The 8266-nt window shown below is 36.5% G+C and overlaps 1 protein-coding gene across 1 annotated transcript in view; it reads left to right on the top strand.

Annotated features, from left to right (window-relative positions):
* The first annotated feature begins 523 nt into the window (after positions 1 to 523).
* Positions 524 to 8266, top strand: part of LOC146001267 (galactosylceramide sulfotransferase-like) — a 74449-nt gene continuing 66706 nt past the window's right edge. The window contains exon 1 of the mRNA XM_083138573.1: positions 524 to 635. The gene's annotated coding sequence lies outside the window, so the exon portion shown is untranslated. The remainder of the gene's footprint in view (positions 636 to 8266) is intronic.

The following is an 8266-nucleotide window of genomic DNA, read 5'->3' as shown; positions in this document are numbered from 1 at the left end:
ATACAGAAAACTTCAATTAAGTGTATTGACAAGCAGACTGCTACACATTCAGTAAACACCTTCCAAAACTGCATCAACTTCTTCCCAAAAAGCGAAATGACTATCTTATTCACTGTAACAGTGGATACAATTTTGATGGCCTGGTTTGTATTTTTTACACTTTCAAATCTGAATTACAAACGTGGCAAAAGAAGTGGCAAACTGTAGGTCCAGGGACCGCATTAGAGCCAGTAGAAAATTGTGACCAGCTTTATTACCAAAATAATACTCAAATTGTTTGTAATATTAGTTACACTGTCAGTTTCAACTGCAACACACGAGATAATACAGTATTTTCAATATTAAATCATGGCTTCGAAATTCAACGGGAGATGTATAGGCTACGCCCTGCTCCCACTTATTCCAGGCTGGACCGTCACTGCTTGTGTGACGTCCTGCATTGTTTGTGTGAAAATATTGTCATCCTAGATAAGATAATATCTATTCCAGATTATGATAAGCATACAATCAGAGTTGAATATTATCAGTTGCCAGTGGCCATAGTTATTATCAAGGTTGGTACCACTACATATCCTTGGACTTCATAATAATAGTAAAACTAAAGCACCTTTAAAGAGTTTTATGAAGAACAGCAAGTAAGTAGAATTATTCTTCAGTTTTTTTTATAAAGTAATAGTGTCGTTACTAGCCATTAAAACACACACACACACACACACACACACGGTGACATAAAAATGGCGTTCCCTCGAACCACAGAAACGTGCAGAGGGCATCAAAACAAAATCTTATCTCAGTACCATTTTTGCATCTGGTGAGTCCTTTTGCCGTTACTAAAGTTCAGAAAAGCCTTGCAAATACTTGCAACCCAACATAGCGTTTGATCGCATCTGTGACATTTCTTGGTGTCGTGAAAGAAACACATATTCTGAGAAAAATGACAAACTACCAACTACATTATTAGTGCAGTCACTTCATACGTTTTTTTTTTCAAAATAAAAGAATTAATTCATAACAAGCTGAAATTTGGTATGTAACGTCTTTATAGCATTAATAATAACATATCAAAAGTCCCTGGCAATCATATTGAAAAATGGCGGACAAATGAAACTTTTCGCGAAGTAAGGAAACTATAATTCATAAGAGGCCTGTACCCAGGATTCTTTTGAGGGGGGGGGGGGGAAACCCGAAACCTTGTATAATTGTCATGAAATATAGGCTATGTCAATTATTAAATAATTAATTAATATCATTAATTTATGTGTATATATATATATATATATATATATATATATATATACACATATATTCTGATAAGGAAATATTTCCCTTCGAGAGACTATTAATAGCCATTACAAAATCATAACACAATAAAAGTATGAAAATGTAATTATCATTTTTAATAAAAAGCAATAATTAAATAATATCGCTTATAAAAAACATTTCACGTATCTTATAATTTCTTTGCACCAGTCGTTAAAGGAATTAATTTGCTAGTTTATAAATGTAGGAAATTAATTTGTTTATATATGTTTATAAATATAAATAAATATATATTGATGCACTCACTGGATCTTTGTTGTTACGTGGGATCTTACCGCGAGTGCGGTAGGACCCAGATGATAGAGCAGGAGGTTTCAGGTTTAAGGTCCCCCTACAAACTCCCTGATCAACCCTGGCCAGTGGCGTGTGTGGAAGGAAACAAGGGATCTTGAGTGCTGCCCAACTCACCTCTCGGTCAGTCAGACCGGTGTTGACATCCTGGGCCTCGTGCTGTGATACCCACAATCTTCCAATTTTGTGGCGTCCGGGATAAGAAGTAAGCCCAACAGTTCTTCCGTCTACTGTGGCGTAACAGAGGCTTACTGGGTGCCGGCGGCTGTGACTCTTCGCGTATTGGCCTATCGCTTCGTGCCCGAAACAACGGCACGTAAGGAAACTTGGTGACAGAGACTTGGTCGCGGGAAAGGAAGGCCGTGCGGACTTAGGCTGTCCGGGTGCTGTGACGGGGCAAGACTCATACTTTGGTGACATAATAAATATACTCGAGGATGACCCACCAGCAAACCGCAAATTTGAAAAAATAGCATATTCCTTCACAATTGAAAACGGTTTATTTTATAGGTTAGCTAGATTGTGAATGTTTTCAAATTGTAAAGTGTATAATCACTTCTTGTGTAAAAAAAGCAAGAAATGTCACTGTATACTGTTTTCAGTTGTTGAAAATAATTGAAAGAGATAACAAGAACGTTTGTGAGTAGTTCGAATCACTTGAAATCGAGCATAAACTAATGTATTAATTTAGTGCAAATAACAAATATATTCACCAGAGAACGGTGTTGTGATTTTGAACTATTTACATTACTCTTATTTCATAATTTGCTGTGAAGTAGAATAGTAATTCCCTAAGCATAAAGTAAAATGCTGAAGCCTCTACGACACGAGCAAAAAGTGGCGACCGTGTGACAGGACTCTGAAATTTATAGTTCTTCGGATGAACAATATGAAATATAATCTCAATAGGTCTGAGATTGAAGCGGATTCTAACTGCATTTGATTGACTGCTATGCAATACGAGGGCACATATCTTGCAACGTTTACAAATGTTCAAGGTCAAGAAGTTAATTCTGATGATAAGACTGATACCAGTACCCGCAAGGTGGAATGTTGTGGTGATACGAAAGCTAACATCAGATTTTTTCAGTGCTATAAATGTCTTTCATGGTTTCACTTTTCTTGTCTTAAGTTGTCACTTGTTCATTGCTCTCTTTATTCTACTATGATAGAGAAATACTTTTGTAAATATTGTGAACCTAGTTTTAATCCGTATGATTGTCAGCTAACAAAGAACGTATTAGTCCTAATTTTAGTGATCTGCTAGAAACAATTAAGAGCATTCAGTCCGTGGTAGTTTTTTTTTTTATATAAAATATTTATTGGTTGTGGACAAAATCCATGCACCAGTTAACAATTTATCAATTGGTATTATATACATGTATGCACATAATATTTACTCACAATTATACCTTTCATAATAAATAGTTTCCAAATTTCATTACACTTTTACAGAATTATATTAGACTTATTAAGATATTTTGTAAGAATATAGATTACAGAGGATGAAGGTGAAGTCAGTAAACAAGGCAGTGTCAGTGGCGCTTGATGCCCACTCCTGTACAATTCCTGTAAAAATGGTTCTCTGTAAGTTTCATAAAGTTTGCATTGAAATATAATGTGGTTTGGAGTTGCAGTATATTCATTGCACAAACAAACTGGTGAAGTTACTAAATTCTTCTTGTAAAGGTGAGCTGCGGCGATAGTGTGATTTAACCTGCAGCGCATTATAGTTGTGAGGGAACTCTGGGTAGTTAATTCTAGTAAAGAATTAAAATCTCAGCTTGAAGATTCGAACAAGGAATTAAAATCTCAGCTTGAAGCTTCCAATAGGGAATTAAAATCTTCCAGCGAGGAATTAAAATCTCGGCTTGAAGCTTCCAATAGCGAATTAAAATCTTCCAGCGAGGAATTAAAATCTCAGCTTGAAGCTTCCAATAAGGAATTAAAATCTTCCAGCGAGGAATTAAAATCTCAGCTTGAAGCTTCCAATGAAGAGTTGAAATCCAAAATTGAAGCTTCCAATGTAGAATTACAGTCTAAAATTGAATCTATGAATTTTGATTTTAAGCAGGTTAATAACCGTATAGACATGTTGGCTTCTGATGTAACAATAAGAATCGAATCTTTAGCAGAAACGTGTGTAAGTTCAAATGAAGAATTAAATCAGAATTGTAATATAATTAAGCCTTGTTTCCATTTTTTTTAAAAAAAACACTAAGTTGCTGACCAAGGCAGTTTATTAAGATGTAAAAACACTTAACAAGTAACGTTTGAACCCTGTATCAAGGTCTTCCTCAGAGGAAGAACTTATTATTTATACATTATCATTTTATTTTAGTTCTTCGTCTGAGGAAGACCCTGATACAGGGTTCAAACGTTACTTGTTAAGTGTTTTTACATCTTAATAAACTGCCTTGGTCAGCAACTTAGTGTTTTTTTAAATCAGAAGTTGCAAGAAAGCATGCAAAATTATGACTGTAAAATATCAGGCATTCTTAGTACACGAGATCTTCATGAGAAACAAATAAATGAAATTGAAGGTTCTTTGAAAGGTGCAATGGACGATATAGGTTAAGTCAAATGTGGATTTGATGATTGTTGTTCGCAAGTTGAAAGATTCGATTTAAGGTTTCACAGTGTTTCGAAATTGTTAATCAGTACGATGATAATTTGAAACGTTGCTAGTTTCACTCAAGAAAAAGAAGAAGAAGAGCGAATGAGCATTGCCAACGTTGCCAAATATCTTAGAGTATAGAAGGAATAGAGAGAGCAGAAGAGTCATTCCATGCCAAATCAACACAGATATGTGCAATTTCCAACCTGACCATCTCCGATTTTCATGAAATTTGGGGAGTTGAAACTATGCATGGAACTTAGTAACTATAAAAATTTGAGTCTCGTGCGTCTTGTAATTGTTAAATTATTCAAGGTCAAAGTTAGCATAAATTGCCCCTTTTGATCCCGCCTAGCTATACTAAATGTGCTGTAACTCTGCTCCCATCTCGCGTAGGAAGCTCAAATAAAGCTTATTGTATAGGAAATCGAACAAGCTTTCCAGTGATAAATAACAAGCCTACCTTTGGATAAATTATAATTTTGTCACGTGACCTTGACATTTGACCTTGAATATCTCAAAACATGTCATCACCAAAAATCGTGAAAAAAATATGTTTTGTCCCTCATGCCATACTCTAAAACATATCAAAAAATCATTTTGGGACTGCAATGGGATCAGAAGATACAAAATAATATGTATAACTATGTGACTGATAAAAGCTTCATTACATGAACTATGACGAGTCAAATTCCCCTTTACACCCCCTACAAAATGTAAAGGAGTTATCCTGGGTATAATTGGTCATGAAAAAATAGGTTAGGCACAGGGAGATCCCTAGCCGTGTATGTCAAGCGTAGGTCCGGCATATTGTTGACCGCCATATTGAATTCAACGCAAAAATTTTAAAGGAAAGGGGGTGATGTGATATATCAAATCAGGCTAGAATTTCACGGGAAATGAAGCGGCGAATGTTTTTCCAACGTATCTTTAGCGAGCAAGAAATTATTACTGCATCCTTGTATAACCATTTCCTCCTCTTCGAGGTGTTAAAAACAAAGCATTAGAATGCTCCTAACGTGTTAGGAACTCATCGATATCACGCTGACATCTAGGGAGAGAAAGAAGTATACACAACATTGCATATGATTTTAATCAGCGACATTCACCACATAGTTGAATATTGAAGAATATTGTGAAAAGTATCTCAAACAATTACGTGACACTTCCTTTGGAATGAAAAATTCTTTAGTGATAGAGGCTAATTTTTATGTTTGTAATAGGTCCAAGTAGTGTAATTGATACTACGGACAGCGCCGGAAAGGAAGAGCTCTCCTCCAGCAGCTTTGCTACACTTAAAACAAGCTCAACATGCCCATATGAGCTTTTTGAGCAAGTGTGGAATCTTGTCTAATTCAAGATTTTTGTAAAAATGCCCTCAAGAATTTTTCGGAAAGGAAGAGCTTTTTCGGAAAGGAAGAGCCCCCTCTCAGATTGATTTGTCTACACTTACAAAAGGCACTTCTGTGAGACTTAAAACTAGGCTACCCACACCTACACCCACCCACACCCACCCACACATATCTACTTCCGGTCCACTTCCGGTCCACTTCCGGTCCACTTCCGGTCCACTTCCGGTTTACTTCCGGTTTACTTCCGGTTTACTTCCGGTCCACTTCCGGGCCACTTCCGGGCCACTTCCGGTCCACTTCCGGTTTGCCTACTTCCGGTTTGCCTACTTCCGGCCCACTTCCGGTCCACTTCCGGTTTAAGTTCAACTGGATACCAGGTTCAATTTGTTTATTAAAAACAATGCAATATGCAGAGACCCTCTAGAATTGCTCCGTGACTCTCATTTCTTACATCATAAACATATGATTTTTCCCCTATGAGAATAACACTACATATGGTGTCATCAGGTAATGCCTCATGGAATTCACAGATAATTTTAATGTTTGTTCTGTCATTCACCACAACTTGTTTTCTTTTTGAAGTGTTGATTACAAACATGGGTCTCCGTGCTTTGAATTCATCTGGTGTGTAATACATGTCAGTATTGCCTGTAGTGACACGTTTGAAGGAAGAAAATGCCTCATATAATTTGAGAAAATCATCCTTGGAAATGTCTAAATTGTAATTTTCTCTAGGAAAGACCTCATTTCTGCCATTTTTAAGATATATGTTCTTGATGTTGCAGCTATCAAATCTACTTGAATTTTTTTCCTGATTATTGTGTCTCCCAGTCTGAAACAGTACCACCACAAAATCAGGCATGTCGTATTGTATGCTGGAGAATGAATTTGTAGCATCAAACTCATAATATGTGCCAGATGCGGGCTTCTGTACAGATTGATATGTGTAAAATTGTAGAGGAATCTGTGGATTTTTTATTATATCTGCTTTGTATTTAAGAGCATAACTGGCCTCATATTCAACAACTGGGATTCTTAGCTCCATAGTCTGAATAATGCATTTGCCTGCATCTGGTAAGGTATTAGGCAGAGCTTCCCCTGTAGAGTTTAATGTGCTGTACCTCATCAAAGCATTGTTATCATTTGCAGCTCTTCTAAATGTAATTCTTAACCCGCCTTTCCACATAATTTCTTTGTAATCCGAGAAGAATCCTGGCAACAGGCGCATAGGAAACAGCACTGTATGGTTCTTGGATAATATTTTATCACCAGCCTCAAATCCACCTATTTGGTAGTATGAAGCCTCGGTCTTGGATAATTTTAATGTGGCCAAAGCTGTGGAGGTAATGCCGGGATAATCCACTCTGTTTATAACAACACCATGCTTTCTGATCTCAATTTCAGAGAATAGATGTGGCACAAAATTGTCCACCAATCTTATATTTGAATTTGCCGGATAATCTGTTCCATCGAGCTTTACAACATCAAATTTGATGTACAGATCTGCTCTGTGGGGGTGTATAAATCCATCCCCTACATCAAGATCAACCTCAATTTCTGTGTTGGGTTGATTTAAATTTGCAAATGTCCTCCTGTTTGGGGGGAATGATTGCAGCTCATAACTCTCAATATTTTCCATTGTATGTATTTTTATTTAAATATTAATCTCTATGATAGCAGTTGTTGTGGCTCCAGCAAAATCAACTAATTCTTCTTTTTCATTAGTGACCATCAACTCGATGTAATCTATTCTATTATGACACACAGGAAAATATAATGTTGGGGATGGATTGTAGATGATTGGCTCCATGAATTCAGAATTAGGTTTGAATGTTGCAATGATGCCGGTTTGTTTGTGAGTGCCTATGCCATTTGATTTGGTGATCATACCCTCAGCCACATTACAGTGAATATTCAGAGTCTCTATGGCCAAGAATTTAGGTATATTCATAGCAGTGTGTTTGATGGCTGGTTCAAGTTTTGTGTTGTTCTCAAAGCCTAACAGCTCTCCTATAGTACCCAGATCCACTGTTTCTGTAGCAGATACAATCTCTACTCTGTGAGTGACAGAATTTTGACTTAACACCACACCTCTGGGTAATTGAGCATTTAGAGTGGACAGATTATACTGCCCTGGAGTGATGACAATTTTTTGATCCCCTACTGCAATTGTATTGTTGTGGTGTGTAATATTAGGGATCAGGTACATGCCGTAAAATGCTCTGAGGGCTATTGTTTTGGGATACACTATGTCATCATGCAATTTGAGTTTCAATATTGAATTTTGGCTGGTGAGATGGAATACCCCCATGATGTTTTAAATACCACAAGGCTTTTTGAAAATTTTCAATTGATGGTTTATTTATTTGAGACATATATCTAAGAACAGATAAACACAAATGTCCACAATTAACATCTTTGAAGTTTTGAACACGGGCATTATTGTAATAAAGATTAGTTGAATTTAGATATTTTACTAAATTTTCAGGAGGAACACCTCCAAATGAATCAAACACAAATGCCTCATTTTTTAAATATTTAAGATAACAAATCCAGTGAGTGCCCTGATTTTTGAACTTATCCAAATTAACAATGCCACACTCTTTGTTGAGTGGTTGTTCCGGTAAAGAATCAGACATGTACACACCCCTAAAATGTTTGATGCCCAGTGGCTTGATTAAAGCTT

Source organism: Lepisma saccharinum, chromosome 17 (genome assembly GCF_977018435.1).
Source record: "Lepisma saccharinum chromosome 17, izLepSacc3.1, whole genome shotgun sequence".
In the NCBI taxonomy this organism is placed as follows: Eukaryota; Metazoa; Arthropoda; class Insecta; order Zygentoma; family Lepismatidae; genus Lepisma; species Lepisma saccharinum.
This window is presented reverse-complemented; position numbering and strand designations above follow the sequence as displayed.